General features: G+C 34.6%; 1 protein-coding gene and 1 long non-coding RNA gene across 4 annotated transcripts in view; one reads left to right on the top strand and one right to left on the bottom strand.

Annotated features, from left to right (window-relative positions):
- LOC109438008 (mitochondria-eating protein-like) overlaps positions 1-17,748 on the bottom strand; it is a 297,423-nt gene that overhangs the window by 110,442 nt on the left and 169,233 nt on the right. The gene's annotated exons all lie outside the window — the stretch shown is intronic.
- LOC141568326 (uncharacterized) overlaps positions 17,042-17,748 on the top strand; it is a 77,148-nt gene continuing 76,441 nt past the window's right edge. For all 3 annotated transcript variants that reach the window (XR_012491455.2, XR_016022366.1, XR_012491454.2), the window contains exon 1: positions 17,042-17,699. This is a non-coding gene — a long non-coding RNA (uncharacterized LOC141568326). The remainder of the gene's footprint in view (positions 17,700-17,748) is intronic.

The following is a 17,748-nucleotide window of genomic DNA, read 5'->3' as shown; positions in this document are numbered from 1 at the left end:
CTATAAGATCATGCTAGCTGCACACAGAGGTCATTTTACTTTATTCTCTCCAATTTGGATTTTTTTTGTTGTTGTTTTTCTTGACTAATTGCTTTACCCAGGAATTATAATAGTAAGTTTAATAGAAATGGCAAGAGTAGGCATTCTTGATCTTAGAGAAAAAGCTTTCAGTCTTTAACAATTGAACACAATGTTACCTGTGAACTTTTTGTATATGGCCTTTTTAATATTGATGTAGTTTCCTTCTATTTCTAGTTTTTGAGACTTTTTTGTATTACGAGCAGGTGTTGAATTTTGTCAAATATTTTTCTTCATCAATTGGGATGATTATATGGTTTTCTCCTTTATTATTATTAATGTGGTATATTACATTGATTTTTGTATATTGACCATCATTGCATTCCAGGAATATATTGGTCACAATATACGACCCTTTTAATGTACTGTTGATTCATTCTTAACAACAGCTATTTTTTGTCCAAAACATTGTGGCAGTTTCCTAACAGTTTTCTCTGCATGCAATCTTGCCTTCCTAAAGACAATCTCCACTCAACCAGCATAGTAGTTCTTCTAAAACATTAACTAAATTTCCTTGCATAAAACCATTCAGTGGCTTCCCATAAAAATCACTGTCAAATAAACACGTTATAGTGAGTTACAAGGCCGTACATGCTGGCCCATCTACCTCTCTGAGATTAGTCCTATTCAGTCACACTAGCTTTCCTTAAGTATCTTTTGTTTTTGCTTTTTCTTCTATGTGGAAAAAAGTCTTCCTCCAGATATTTATGTGACTCTTTTATCCTCTTCGTTAAGATTTAAGTATTTTCTGCATTTGGGAGGCTTCTTTGGACAATCTAATTGAAATGGATTGTCTATTTCTCTTTATGTTTATATCAACTTTTTAATAGTTCTTATAACTGTAGAAAATATATCATATTATGTTGATCCTACCATAAAATAAGTTCCCTAAAATGAGTACTGTGTTTTTCTGTCACTACTGCATCTCAAGTCCCTAACATAGTACCTGGCCAAAAGAGATGCTCACAAAAATTTTTCTGTAGTGATTAAAATGATAAATCAAATAATAAAATACCTCCTTTACATTTCATAACAACTCTTCCTCTAATATCTACAATTACCTTTTTTTAGCTTCACTTGTATGACAATATTAGTCATCATTCATGTGTATATCTCAGGTAGATATAACTGTAAATGTAGTTGAGAAGCAAAATCTAAGATTTGTAAGATATTCTCTTTCATATTTGGAAATGGACTTGAAGCATGGTTAAAGTTGAATTACTATCCAGTCGTACATCTTTGCCAAAGTATTTCATGAAAATGTTAAGGTTGGAGCAATTGAAATGAACATTTGCAGGAAAAAAATATGAACTTCAGTAACAGATGAGGTGGAGAATGTTGAGAATCCTCAGCTCTAGTTTAATTAGGATTGATTAAATGTTAAAATGATAATGAAACAAGGGAACTGGAACTATTAATTAAACACAAAGATAGATAATAATGCAGGTTTCTGTGAACTAAAAGTAAAGAAGCAGTTCTGTGAAGTCACCTAACATTATTCTGGGATATATATTGTATAGCTCAGAGAACCTTGTCTCATGCCTAGACTAAGTGTACAAAAGGGTGTATCAGTAATAGGGCCTGATTTGAAGTAAAAATAAGTAAATAACCAAACAAAACATCACGATATGTGTGCACTAAGTTGTTGCTGAAGTCTAAGGCTTCTGATTACTTTAATATTTTTTCATAAATTTTCCTTACTGGTTTGTCTTGCTATTTTATGCTCAATAGTAAACATAGCACATAGAACATATTAATCTTCAAGACTCATTTTAAAATGTGTTATTTCTCTTTGTTTATAAGTTTTAATTTTTTTCCTTATATTTCACTTGCTAATGAAATACTTTTATTTATTCAGTGTAAAATGTCCTCATTGAACTTTTTTCAGTAATTTAAGCAGCATTATGTAAAATAAATAATATTATAAGACTCTTTTGGCTAAAATTGTATGACACAATTTAGTAACTATATAGTTATTCATAATTGATATGCACCACTGAGGATTTAAGTATAATTGTTTTCATGTATAACAACTATATTGTACTTGTTCTAAATTTTTTTATGAAAATTACATTAGTTTAATCTCTGTTAGTAGGCAAATAACCTGTATACAACATTCAAATCCTATACTACAGAAATATTTATTCTATTTAACACAAGTTGTCTCTTATTAATAGATTATAGCTTCCTTAAATATCTCAAATAGTGTCTGTTGATTTTTGCCTTCATAAAGCAAGACATTGTTGCGACCTGCACAACACAAGCTGTGGGAAGGCGAGGGAGGCGGCAAGGGTTAAACTATAATAAAGAGACAGAGACTCATATACAGTTAAATCACAGAGGACCAAGGGACTCACAGCCTCAAGAGACTGGAGCCCCAAATCGGATCACTGACAGTATTTATTGATTACAAACAATGAGTATCCCATGATTAGAGGCAGGGTCTGTGAAACTCTTACACCATTTCAAAAAAAAATGATTTCAATACCCAATAATTTGTCCCAAAGCAGCCGAAGCACATCGTCCCAAGATGACTAAGGTGCGGTATACACCACCCTGGGGAGAGAGTCTCTCAGTGAAACTGTCCCATGAGCTGAGCAGAAACAGCTTGATCTTATCGCTCTAATGGGCCTCTCTCACAATAAGGTGAGAGGGAGCAGGAGAGGCAAGCAGCAGCTTCCCGCAAGAACAAGAGGAAGGAGGGGCAAGGCTCCCTCGTATTATTTCTTATAACAGCTCATTGGGGCCTAAATGGGGTCCCGTCTGGCTTGAGTTGTCCCTCCCACGAGGAATCTTACTCGTTGTTGACCGCAGACCCTTCTCTTGAAGACCAAATGAAGAGACTCAGGATATTATAAACTCAACCCCAGAGAGGCACAATCCCACAACTTCTTCTTTCCTTAGGGAAAGGTTGGGGGGAACAAACAGCTAGGCTGCTGTGTGACCACAAGATATAGTTCTTCTCATTTTTTTAACTGACAGGACGAAATATCACATTGGTAGAAATTAAAGTTTGCCAATTACTCTAGTGCTCTTAAGCAAAACCACTCAACAAATACATTAAATCCAACTAATCATTGTTAGTGATTGCATATTTGGCAGATCACTCAACCTAAACCTTACTATTTGCTTATTTTAAGCGGGCATATAAACAGCCTCTATATAATAGCCAGCCATATTTTGTACACCTGTCTGAAAAATTGGGCACATATTTTCTTAAAAAAATATTTGTTACATTTATTGGGGTGAGATTTGTTAGTAAAATTATATAGGTTTCGAGTGTACATTTCTAGACATCATCTATATATTGCATTGTGTGTTCAACACCCAGAGTCAGTTCTCCTTTCATCACCACATATTTGACCCCATTTACCCTCTTCCACATCCCCTCTCCCTTCTTAATGCTCTGGTAACCACTAAACTGTTGTCTGTGTCTATGAGTTTTTGTTTCATTGTTTGTCTTCTTTGTTTGTTGCTTTCCATTTTATATCCCACATATCAGTGAAATCATATGGTTCTCGACTTTTTCTATCTGACTTATTTCGCTTAACATAATAATCTCAAGATCCATCCATGTTGTTGCAAACAGCAGTTTTTTCATCTTTACTTATGGCCCAGTAATATTCCACTGTATATATGTACCAGATCTTCTTTATCCAATCATTTATCAAAAGACACTTTGGTTGTTTCCATGTTTCACTACCATGAATAATGCCGCAGTGAACACAGAGGTGCAAAATCGTATACAATGTGTTTCTGTCATTAACAACATAGTGGTAAAAGGGAACTGAATATGTGTCCATGTAAGACTAACAAATATTGTTTGTCAGTGTTTTCCATGTAAATTTACTTTAAAATTTCTATACTTTGAAGTATATATACTTAAGTTATTCTGGTTTACAGCCCTCCCGCCTACATTTACCAAATGTAAGTAGACTAAGAACTAATAAAACACTCAATAGAATAAGGTAAGACATCTGAGTCAGTGTCAGTAAGTTGAAACTTACGAATCAAAAGTTGTGTTGCTCACTCTCAGATGATATATTTTCTATCCACACTATTCCTAGAACCTAATATATCATTTTTTATTCTAAACGATTAATAAAATATTAAATTAATATTAACCATCTCTCAGATAATTAATCATAATTAAAATTCTGTCAATCTTACAACACTGCTTTCTAAAACAAGCATTTTAAATGTTTAGAACAAAATATAGCAGGCTTGAAATCAATTTACCAGATGCTGCTGCTAATACTCTCCCTGACATGGTAGAAGAATATTTTAGGAAATGTTGAATTCAGTGGGATAATGTTCAGACTTTCACATTTATTGGGTTTCTCCTACTTTCCAGGTCCTGTTTAGGAGATGAAGCTATAGCAATGTGAAAAAAAAAAAAAAAGCTAAACTAATTTAGAGGAAGACAACAAATGTATAAATATGTAAATATATGTTTCTAGATTATATGTTTGCTGTGAGCTAGTAATTCACATCACATTACAGGTATTAAACTTATAAATCCTAGTTGTTTTCTTTGAGGTGATCATTATCTAGTGATTACAGAGAGAAATTTAAAACAAAGAACTTTGAATAAAGTCAGAATGAGCATTATGATAGAATTCTACAGGGTTTCGAAGGAAGGAAAACCAGTTTGCAAATCAGGTCAAATTTCATGAAGTAAGAGCATTTAATATACCCTTGAAGAATGGGTAGATTTTGAAAAAAGTTAAAAGATAGACTGAATTAATGCATTGCCGAATTTATTAATACATTCATTCAGTTAATATATATTGACCACGTATAGGCAGCTCTGTAACCATACAGAATACCCATGCAGGTATGAGAAAATTTGGTCTTATCTGCAATAAGCTAACATTTGAGTGAGAGAAGACATAATAATGAATGAATGAATGAATGAATGAATGAATAAGATATTTTCAAATATTAATATAGCCTATGAAGAAAAAGTGCCTACATAATGGTTAACTGTTGGTAGTATAGAGCATTGGTAGGCAGAAAAAGGCTGTTCCATAGGGCTGAATGTTAAGATCTCACCCATAGGGAGATTGGAAGAAGGAGCATCAAGTATGAAGGCACTAAAATGGGTATGAACTTCATATGCTCAATGAACAGTAAGAATGCTACAATGGCTAAAACTTGATGCAGAGAACCAAAGCAGTAGAATCTGACATTAAAGATGTGAGTGCCTAATGATGGAAGACCTGTGAACAATGTTAAGTATTTTAAATTTTTTAAAAATGAAATATAAAATTTTAGCACAGAAACATGTATGTGACATATATATTTTAGAAGGAACTATAGGTGATGAATGGGAAATGCATTATAATGAAAGGTAGGACAGTAAGTAAAAAGATCAGTTAGGCAACCTGATGATAGTAAATGATAGATGATACCTAATTTAGATGACGGTAGGCCATCGATGATGATAGATTAAGGTTTGCCGCAGTGACAAAATAAACTTACAAAGTTTGGTGAACTTGTGCTGTTCAGTTGTAATTGTGTGGGAGGTTAGAAAGGAATTAAGGCAAAGCCAGGAGTTATTTAGGAGACAATAGTAATCCCTTAAAAGTTTTTTCTTGTTGGTGATGATGGTGGTATTTTATTTATTCTTCTTTGATAAAATAACTCTTGATCTTGCAGAGAAAGTTGTGTGAAGTTTTATTAATACCTTATGGAAATTAAATCCCATGAAGTTGGTATAATTCTTTGGGAACTCCAGTGGGTAATTGCTATTTTTCCTAACTTGGTCATAGTTAATACCTGATGATCACCTTTTTGTCATCTCTCTGATTATCTTTATGATAACTATTACCTTTTTATTTGAGCTAAATGCCTTGTCTCTCTAGCCTACCCTTAATGTGCATGTTGTCAGTCCCCTATTAAAGATGTAGGAATTTCTCAAATTCCTGAACTTATGAAATTCAGTATATTCAATACAACTTTCATTAAGTATTAATTCTATACCATGAGCCAGGTATAGGCTAAGATTAGAGATCCTTTAATGAAATTTGTTATGGAGCTTATAGTGTAGGAAACAGGATACATGCTTAAATATGCAGTTACACATAATGTAATACAAGTAATAATTTTAAGGAATTAAAGATGCAATTGATCGTAATGTTGGGATGCCTAATTAAGACTGCAAAGAAGGAATTGTTAATTCTTCCTAAAGAAAGTGACACCTAAGCTGGGATACAAAGAACTGAAAAATTACAACCAGGTTTTGAACTTTAACTTTAATAGATAGAGGTGTTGAACAATAAGAAAAGGAACATAAAAGAAGATTTCATTGTGACAGATGGATTTAATTTGGGACATGATGTTTTTTAGATGCCTGTGAATGAGATAATTGCAGTTGTTTAGTGAGGCACATGACTCTGAACTCTGAATAGGGTCAACAAAATATAGAGAATTATGGAAGGAGTGGAGGAGAATTCCAAGATGATATGCAGAATAAAAGGATAAAAGAGGGCAGCTGGTTGGCTCAGTAGTTAGGAGCAGTGCACACAACACCAAAAGTCACCGGGTCAATTCCCACACGGGCCAGTGAGCTGCGCCCTCCACAACTAGATTTAAAACAATTAACATGGAGGTGATGGGTCCTGGGAAAATATACTGTTCCCCAATATTCCCTAATAAAAAAAAGGGAAAAAAAGATAAAAGAATGGAAATTCAATCCCTAAGAAACAGCACCTCAGAATTGAAGAAGAGAAGGAATGGAAAGGTGGAAGGAAGGAAGAAAGGAAGGAAAAGAAGGAAGGAAAGGAAGGAAGGAAGGAAGGAAGGAAGGAAGGAAGGAAGGAAGGAAGGAAGGAAAGAAAAAAGGTAGGGAGGAAAGGGAGAAATAAAGGACAAAAGAAGCAAAACAAAGAAAAATTTTAAAAAGAAGGAAAACTGAAAATGATTGGCCATTTGTTTAAAACTGGATGGTATAGTATCACAGAAGCCAAAAGGAGAATGTGTTTCAATGCAGGAGTAATGCTAAATGATTCCCAGAGCTCAGGGCAGAAAAAGTGTCCTTGCCATTTATTGAAAAGTTGATCATTTTGATCTTGACCAGAGCAGTTTCCAAAGAATATTTGTAGCAGACACTTTAAAGATGACAGCAAATGGAGAATTAAATGGAAGAGGAGAAAGTGGAGATCATGACTGGATTGACTTTAAAAAAGAAACTCTTCTCTCATTGGATTCTTATCCATGCATCTTACGTGTACCATGCTTTTCTAGAGTAGATTACTTAATGAATCATAAAACAACCATCGTTCAGCCTTTTTTTTGCACTTTGACCTTCTACCCAAAATACTTTTTTTTCTCTTCTGTGGTGTAATCCCTCGTTTCTTCAAAAAGAAGTGATTGTCCCCTAACTCCTTTTATCGTACATCAACAGAACAATTTTGAAATACTAAGTGTTCTGGAAACTATGGTGGTAGAGTGGAAAGACTTTCTGAGCTAGGCTTGGATTCATTCTGGTGTGTTTCACTTACTTGGTCTTCAACCATGGACTCACTAATTTACTTCTCTGCATTCCCTCAACCGTAAATCTGTGACAATAATAGTAAACTCAGTGTCACAGTGGATTAGAAGAGAAATACACTCAAAGTACCTAACAGTGTTTGATGTAAAACATGTTCTCATTAATGCTAGTCCTCTTTCCCCTAACTTTTCTTAGCACTCTAGATGAAATTCCTTAGAAATTTATTAAGGAGTTAGTTTCATCATTACAATTTAGGACTAGCATGAGAATGGGAAGAAAGCAGGTGGACTTGACAAAACTAAACCAGCTCACTAGCTTTAAAAAGGCAAGGAGACTAATTGCCGAAAATCGGCCATCGGAGCAAGTCACAACATTCAAAGGAGGAAGTAATTTAACATTAACCTTAGGTAGATAGTATAGAGTAACATGTATTTAACTAACTGTTGCTTAATTGACTGGGTGCAGTATTGGAACAGAGAATATAGGCAGGCAATATGTTGAAATCCAGAGGTCAGGTATTTTATATCTAGGAGAAATGTTCATGGAAAGTACCAGGCAGTACTTCAGGGTGAGTTTTAAAGGCAGACTAAAGTTTTGCCTTTAAAACTCACCCTGATGTACTGGTTGGTATAAACTACCATAAGGCTCCTATTGGACTGAGGTGATGTAGGCACATGACTCTATTTTAGTACTTGCTACATTTTATTGTAATGCCTTGGATAGGTCTTATTTATGGCCTTAGATAGTATTTATTTTTGTATCTCTAATTCCCAGCCTATCTGTTTCAGAGTAAGAACTTGATTTCTATTTGTCGAATGGATAATTGAAGGCATACTTTAAAAGAACCACCAAGGAAGGGGCTTGGTTCTTATTCTGGGTAAATGTGAGTAGGTGGAAATGAAATCCTTAACTAAAGGAGAGTGAGCCATTACAGAAGCCTAGAATAGAAGCCAAATCGTTAGAGTAATGCGTCTGGGTCAGAATGATACAAAAGTTAACTTGGTTCTGGTCAATATAGGGGAGTTTTATTTTGCCAGTGTAACCTAAGCTTATTTTAGAGGGGATTGTAAGAGGATGAGGTTCGTTTTACCTAATTCAAGATAAATATGAACTGTAGGGAGTAAATAAGCCTACCTATGAGGAAATCAATGATATCTTTCATGTAGGAAGCAAGAGAAGTCAGCTAATGTATAATTAAGGTGTTGTGAGGGATTGCTGCATATATAAATATTTTAAAATCAACTCAGTTGCTGATAATTATCAATTAGTTTAAGCTATTTATGCTGTTGTAACAGACTAACAAAACTGAAATCTCAGTGGCCTAAAACAAATTTCAAATCTTAATGACTCTAAACAACCAAGGTTTATTTCTTGCTCATGCTCCACACCATTCATGGGTCAATGCATTAATCAGTGTTCTCCAGACAAACAGAACCAAAGGGTTTAGATAGATAGATAGATAGATAGATAGATAGATAGATAGATAGATAGATAGACAGACAGACAGACAGACAGACAGACAGATAATAGATAATTTTTCAGAGGAATTGGCTCACATAATTGTGGATACCAAGAAGTACCATGGTCTGCCTTCTGCAAGCTGGGGAAACAGGAAGGCTGCTGGTGTATTTTAGTCCAAGTCCAAAGGCCCAAAAATTGGGAGGAGGGGGGGCAATAGTGGAAGTCCTGGTCTGCGTTCAAAGGCCAAGAACAAGGAGCACCTGTGTCTGAGTGCATGCGAAGATGGATGTCCCAGCTCAAGCAGAGAGAGTGAATTTGCCCTTTCTCCACCTTGTTGTTCTATTGAGGTCCTCAATGGCTGTAATGATGCCCATGCACATGGGTGGGGGAGAGCTTCTTTATTCAGTCTACCAATTCAGATGCTACTATCTCCTGGAAACACCCTCACTGAGACACCCCGAAAAATCTTTTACCAGTTATCTGGGCATAGGAATGTCAGCTTGACATATAAAATTAATCATCACAGCCAGCAAAGGCCTCTCAGTTTATAGTTATCCCTCAGGAATCCAGGCTAACTGAGCCATTATCACAAATTTTGCCAGTTTCTCTGATAGAGAGAAAGGAGCTCTGCAGGATCTTGCTAAATTCTCCGCCCAGATTCTTCATGTGAAAGAGGGCACATGGCTCCACTCACCCACTGGAGACCACAAAGTGTGATTCAGACACATTCACGTGAGGAAAGCAGCATTAATGAATACAGATGAGATGGTGAAATCCTAATCAGTTCCATAGAATTGTTTTCAAGTTTCATTATTTACTTTTTAACTGCAAATCATTTCTGTACAATATTAATAAGCAATAGGAATAGACATTAATGGAGTGAGACTTCAATTAAAAAACATATAGGTCTGTTTTGTTGCTAGCATATTTCCTCCCAGACAGGGCTGGAACCATTCTGGGGAATGAACTGGGACAACTGCTCTGGCCCATATACTTGGAAACGAACTTATATACAGGGAAGGCTAAATGAGCAAGGGAAAAAGATCAGTAGTAAGGTAGCAATTACTCACTTCACCAAAATCTTTCTTCTTTTTCAGGATTTATCACTTTCTATCTGTGACATTTTACTAATTTTTACCTGTGACCTTTTACATATACTTCCAATATTTTTTATTTCTGTGTCAATTATATTTATTATGATGTTAGTTGTAGAGTTATTAATATATATTATTAAATACGTAATATATTTATATGTTCGACATACACAAATGCTGGACCTTAAGATCCAGCACTCTTTCTCATTGCTGTGCCAAATATGTAGCAAGTAGCTGTGATAGTTTGGGCAACATTACTGCTCCATCTTGCCAAATTTACAGATTATTTCCACTTCTAGCAGTATATCCTTATATATTGTAATCTTTCTGAACTGAAGATTTATAGCCCTATTTTCAAAATCCTTTTACATTCTTCTCTCAGAGTATACAATAAAATACATGCTTCTGTGTGCTTCTTTTGAAATCTGAAAAGACAATTATTTTGATAGTCCTAAAAAATCCAGAAGTTTAAATCAAATCCTGAAAGCAGATCATCCCAACAGTGATCTACACATTCTAAGAGACAATGGAAGTTTAGAAAATGTTAAAATGCAAATATTGTATTATAAAAGTTTTATGAGACCAACTCCCACACCATAACTGTTTTCATGTCTTTGCTTAATATTTTAAATCCAACAATAAATATTTTAAAATTCCACCATGAATTTCTTTATCATCATGTATTTAAATCATTGTTTTGAAACGCAGAACTGTAGGGTTCCCATTGTTGTACTCAAATTCTCAAATGCAATACTAACTTTGCCCAATAGATGCCCTAAGAGATCTCTTAAACACAATGACTCTAAGAATTAAAATTATCTGTTTGAGCATCAGTAAGTTCTTTGACTTTATTTTCACAGTTCAGTTATACTTGTGAAAGAGCATATTTTTAGATTCCAAACACTCTTAAGATCACCAAATACCAAATTACCTCCCCTGGATGCTGATTATTAAAATAATAGAAGAAGAAAGAAAAGGGAAATTTCCCAGAATTAATTTAAAAACTACAGTGAAGGCAGTGATACACCTGATCCACTTAAATAGGTTATTTCTAATTTCAATAAATGCAGCCAAAACTATAGTGCGTGAATATCACTCTAAGGTTAATTTAATCATAGAAGATAAGGTTGAGTTGTAAAGCATTTGGTTGAATTAACTGATACATTTAGATTTTTCTGGCTTTACTACAATTTATATTATTTTCTATAACAAAACTATTAGCAGAGAGTATGTTTAGCTCAACTAATGAAAGTTATTTTTAATTATAGTTCTCTACTTCTAGATTTTTTTAACGTTAAAGTTTATGCATGGAACACAGATTACTCAGATATATTTGTTATATAAATCTGGAAAAATAGAATTATGTTTCCTCTCCACCTTCAGTTTATAAAAAAAAAAGGGTTTTTTTCTATTAAGCCAAGGACTAAGTGATTTTCCTGTAGGCTTATGCCAATATGTGGCATCTTCCTAATGAGGCTATCCCAAATTGAATAGACACATGGCCATATAAAAACAGTTTTTAAATTATTCGGTTACATGTACTGTAAACATATTTCCTTGCATCTTCATTTCATTTGATACACCCTTTTAGAGAACAGCACATTTTGACACGATCCCTATGAACCTGAAAATTCTGTGTATGGACATATTGATAGATGACAGTTTTATTGAAAGCTTATTCCCACTATTTTCAGACTAAAAAAGAAAAAACATATATTCTTTAAAAAGCCAAAACAGAAAGGTAAAATATAGCTCTGAGGAAAATACATAGTTGTATCACTTAGAAGTCAGAGGCTGACTGTCTATAAAGGCACTTTTAAATGAGGAAGGTAAAAGTACATTAAATATTAAAAACTAGATTTAATAACACAAACCTGAGTCTGGTAAATCTGTCTGTTAATGTTCATTTCCTTGATATGCTTAAAGAGTCAGTTTTATTGTTTCCTTACATTTAGAAGACAAAACTCATAAAGTTAAGAATCTATTTTATCATAAGATAAATATTAGATCTATAGGTCTTCCGTCACTCAGCACCCATGGTACATACCTTCCATTGTAGTCTACGTTGGTCCTTTGGCCCATCAGGGTTTCATCCTGAATCTGAATTCAGAATTGTAATTTGACCCCAAATTATTAATGATAATTATAGACAATATTGTGCCCCAGTTTACTGACGATAATGCACAGGTCTATTCCTTAAAACCCAATCTAAATTGTTCTGTTTAATGCTGTAGATTTCAGCTTTCCAGTTAAGCAGCATTTATTGAAACATCTTCTAGCCTTTCTCTATTTAATATTATCTCCATAGAGATTGACATCAATGAATTTCTTGAACCTATAACTTTTATCATATTATACACTTGTACAAGTTCTTCTGGAATTTGAAAAGCCCATTTACATGGTGGGAATCAGAGTTCATATGTCCATTGGTCTGAGAAGTTGAGGGATAAAATAAAGAGTTACATGCAAGTTTTAGCATGGTATTTCTGAAAAAGACTGCTAATCCTTTATGAAATGTACCACTTTGATGGTAAATTCATGATTTAAAATTATAAAAATGTTTTTTTTAATGTATTTCCCTGTGTGTTAAAGTAAATAGTAGTAAGAAAAACAAAACTGACTTTTATGTTACTCATGAAAAATGTAATAATTTCTTACCTAAAATTAACACAATGCCCACACTATGATAGACAGTGAAGACCAAAAATCAAGCACACTTTCATTTTTCAGCATATATAGAGAGTTTTAAAAATTGAGTCAATATAATCCCATGAAAACTGTGCAGTTGATTGCAAATACCACTTAGGTCAAAAACGTGTGTGTGTGTGTTTGTGTGTGTGTGTGTGTAAGTCAACAGTGTTCTTCAGTCTGTAGCTTTATATGTTAGTATTTAGGTTTTGACTTTTATATACTAAACCTTATGTCCATATTTTAAAGAAAACATGTTTGAAAATGTTCTTTGGCGCATGCTTCCCTACCCCCTAAATCCTGACTCTGCACAAAGTGCATTTAAGGTCCCAATTCTAGATTAGCTAAGAAATTTAAACATAAATTCATTATATCAAAATTCCATTCAATAACACAATATTCTTTTTAAATGTCCCATAACACGACAGATATATCAATAATAAATATTTTATTAATAAGACATTAAAATAAAAGATAGGTAATGAGAGAGAGAAAGGCCCTGTGAGAGCCAGAGTTAGAAAGGAAGAAGGGAAAGAAGTAATGGAAGTAAGGAAGAAAAGCAGGAGAGGAAGTTAAGAGGAAATCTATTTTAAAGTGTCAAATATTCAAAAAATGTAAAACATTGCATATTTAGCATTTGGAGTTGCTATATATATATGCATATCTATATATATCCGTATATCTATATCCATTTCTATACACACATACACACACACACACACACACACACATACACACACACACACAGGGTGCCAAAAGATGTATACACATTTTAAGAAAGGAAAAAACTGTATTAAAATTGTAATACTCAATATACACCAATAACAAAAGATGAATACAAGTCATGTGTATACATTTTTTTGGCACCCCCGCTATATATATCCGGAAAAAGCACAATCATATAGAAACTCATATTGCAGGATAGTTGAGCTCTCTGACAGAGACACATTTTGTACTTATGTTTTGATCTTACTGCTCTCCTTAGTTAAGGAAGACTTGGTCATTTATGGCTACGCAGTTTTCCTGGCCCTGCTTTATTTTAATTCCCTAAAATTAATAGTGAAAATTACCTACAGAAAAGTAGTGAATATTTGCTTTTCAAAATAAACATATTCTTAATTTGCAGGAAACCTTCTCATAATTGATTCAAAAAGAAAAATTAACAAAGCATGCACTGTTATTATTTTTAGAGTATTTATAATTCTAATATACTACAAACACATTAGAATAATTACTATTTGAAAACAGCTTGTAAAATTTGGTGACACTACAGAAGTCCAAAAATAGAGAACCAAAAGGCAATATGATTAAAAGGTTAACATTTCGTATAAGCATAAATACACGCACACAAGATAACAACACAATGAACTTCATAATTTTTGTGTAGTACATTTTAACATGTTCATGTAGGTCACCTAAATTAAAATCCTTAATAGTTGTTGGTCATTCAGCTTTAAAGGTATTTTCCTTGAGTATATTTACTTAATATTTGTGTCATCTTTCCAATGGCAATTTACAAATAAAAATCCATTTAATCACTTTCTGCATGCCTTACATTTTATTGTTGCTTTACAATTACTTTAAATATTCTAAAGTAATTACAAGTGTGACTATATGTGAGAATATAATATTGCTTATATAAAATAAATGAATATTTTAGCAGACCCATTTAATCCTCTCAATTCCATCCTGGGTAGGTAAATTTTATTTTTTTACCTCATTAACCTCATCCTTGGTACTAGTCATTCATCCCCTTTCCACACTTCCCAGACTACTTGCCCTATGCTACTATTTTCGTAGTATTAGTAGCCAGATTCTAATTTATTGCATCCAGGGGAGGAGTTCTTAAGGTCTTGCATTCTAATATAGAAATTTTTGAAGTTTTTAATTCTAACATAGAATCACAGAATGACAGATGTGTAAGGAACTTTAGAGATAATTTAGTGCAATCCTCAAATTTTCAGTTTGATAATTGTGATGAAGTAATTTAAATAACTTGCTCTTGCTCACATAGCCAATTAAGACAGAACAAAACCTAGATACCCTAGGAGGGTGCAGTCATCCCAATACTTTCCTCCATGTGTGCTTCTTCATAAATGTATGATGAAATAGTTCTGTTTCTTTTATTCTTTCTCTATCCTTTTGTTGACACAATGAGAAAGTGATCTGTTTTGTTTTTTTTCTTTCCATATATGAAGCATAGGTTTGCTTTCCAGTTTCATCCCCTTAGGTTTTTGAATAATATTATGCCTGCCTTAATTGAATTCATAGCCTGAAATAATCTGATCACTGGAGTGAACTGAAAATTAGTGTCTGTTAAACAACATATGACATAGACTTGGGTGGAATTTTATAACATACTCTATATGTTTCCACAGTGAACTTTTAAGTCTTCTCTGACATTTTGACATGTTGCCATGAAGCAGAACAAAAGATGCCATGTGGCATTTCCCAAGGAAGCATAACACACATACTTTATAAGCCTAAGTACAAATTATTCAATAGGCTTTTATTGTATTTGTAAAGTGCCCGTCTGCATCTAAATGTCCCTACCATGGTGTCAGAAATCACTTAAAATCACTTTGGGAACTGAGGCACTATTAGAATGTGTGTGTATGTAAGTATGTCTATGTATTAGGTTGGTGCAAAAGTAATTGAGGTTTTTGCAATTATTTTTAACCTTTTAAACTGCAATTACTTTTGCACCAGCCTAATAGTAAGCAGGGCAAAAAGGTATGGCATTTACCATTTATATATTTACATAAAAGCAATACTTGTCAGAAGAAAATAATATATTGCAGATTACCTGGATATAGTATGGTCTAGACATGCTGGAGATATATCCCCATGGATTTTAATAGTTGGGAAAGAAACTGACAAATTCTGGAAGAAAGCTGAAAAGAAAGGTCTATGTGGATGTAAAGCAGAAGAAGGAAAGTTCCCTCAAATGCAAAAATACCATGATTTTTTTTCTCAATTTGGCTCCCGCTTAAGTAATTCTTAAAATGCAATTTGGGTGTATATGCCCACAAAGTAAATATGCTTCCTCAAATAATTTCTTAAACATTGTAGAAAATCAAGTTTATTAATTATTTTTCCTGATAGTAAAATGAACAAGTGTACTCATTTCAACAGAGTCCCTGAAAACACTCATGAGTAGATTTAGTACAAATTTATATTACTCTCCAGGAATATAATGGCACATATCAGTATGTGTGCATTTTGATGGAAAACAATATGTTGAGTGCTAAGGAATTTAATAAACTTTTTATGAAAAGTGTTTTAGCCAAGTGAAGAAAATGTTAGGGTTAATTTTATTTGCCTGTTTCTTTATACAAGTAAGTCCCAATGGCTGTAGGTGGGACATGTGGATAGTGTGTGAATAATGACCCTTTGGGATGACTGATTGGTTCAGTTCACTGTTTCTTTACCATTTTAAGCAGTCAGGGATCTGGCCTGGCAGCCCCTCTTTCTCTTGCCGTCAAGAGCCTCACTGGGACAAGATACATCACTTACTTATATACCGAGAGAATTGCTAAAGGCTATGAAATGTTTCCAGTATATCCCACTTTCATAGAACACTTGATATATTAGACATAATAAATATTGCGTAACCTTCAGAACGTTGGCAGTGGAAGTTGAAGCTGAGAACTTTCACTTTTTTCATTATTAGCTGATTTTTTTTTGCCCTGGAATCTCCAATTCCATTTACCTTTATGGTATACTTCAACTATGAGAATGAAGAGGGAGGGTTACGCAAATTTTGTAGGAACACATAAGAAGTCTATACTACGCAGCACTCATATAAAAAATTTAAGAAAATATTTTGTTTACGAATGATAAGCATTGCAAGCTTTCACATTAACTCCCAGTGCTCAAAGCAGTTTTTTTTTCTCTAGAACAAGTTTCTGCTGCAGTAACTCCCTCTAGCAGTTCCATGAACCAAGGAAAGAGAACGACACACGAAATAACATCCTTTCCAGTAAATAAATGGCAGGGAGAAAGAGGAAAGTTTGGCCAGGAAGATCAAACGGATCGGGGATTTTTTCTTCTTCTTTTGGAGTGATTGAGTTGATTAATTCTATTTCCCTGTCCCTTCTCCACCCGCCTCCCCAGCCTCTCTGTGCTCCACTGCCCCCTCCCCCGCCCATCATCCCTCTGCCGGAGCTGTGCCAGCAGTGATCTTTAGCGTGCACAAAAAAAGCAGTCCCAGTGAAGGCAGAGGCTCATGCGACGCGGAAAGCACTTAGTTTCTTCAGGACTGGTGGTGGATGGGTCGTGAAGTCCAATGATGCTCATGTTGCTCATAAGCCTGGAATTCTCCGCCTTGATTGTCTCAGCGGACCCTAGCAGAAGCCCAGTCAAGGTGGCCGCCCCGTACCTCTCAGGGAGTTGATATGCAAAATATTACGTCAGCTGTGGGGGGTGGGGCACGCCCGGTTGAGTGGCAGCAGCTCTTGCTTAGGGAGGAGGCGCGAGAATCAGCCCGGTTCAGTGAGGGAGACAAACTGGAGGTGAAAGGAGCTGGTGCTGTCCCGGTGCTGTCGGTGCTGAACCTGGGACGCCAGCAGACTGGTTGCTCCAGCACCTCCAGGCAACGCCCTCTTGCACCCTCTGCGCCCCGCGGGACCGCTTCACCAGCAGGACTATATCAACTTGACAAGGGAGTGTACTATCGGACGGACGTGGGAGAGTGCTCTGTTTGCCACCTGGGCGCCCATTGAGGCGTAATTTTGGAGCTTTTTATAGTTTTAGACCAAACGATTTTCATCTTTCTCCAGCTAAGAGGATCTTTTCGTTTTTTAAAATTATTATTATTGTCATATATATATCCACACCTTTTTGCAATCTCTCTGGGAGACTTTTTTGACTGTTAAAATAAGGTAAGAATAATAATATTGTTATAAATTATTCAAAAAGCAAGTTAATATT

Source organism: Rhinolophus sinicus, chromosome 1 (genome assembly GCF_057876585.1).
Source record: "Rhinolophus sinicus isolate RSI-liver-muscle chromosome 1, RSI-T2T, whole genome shotgun sequence".
Classification (NCBI taxonomy): Eukaryota; Metazoa; Chordata; class Mammalia; order Chiroptera; family Rhinolophidae; genus Rhinolophus; species Rhinolophus sinicus.
This window is presented reverse-complemented; position numbering and strand designations above follow the sequence as displayed.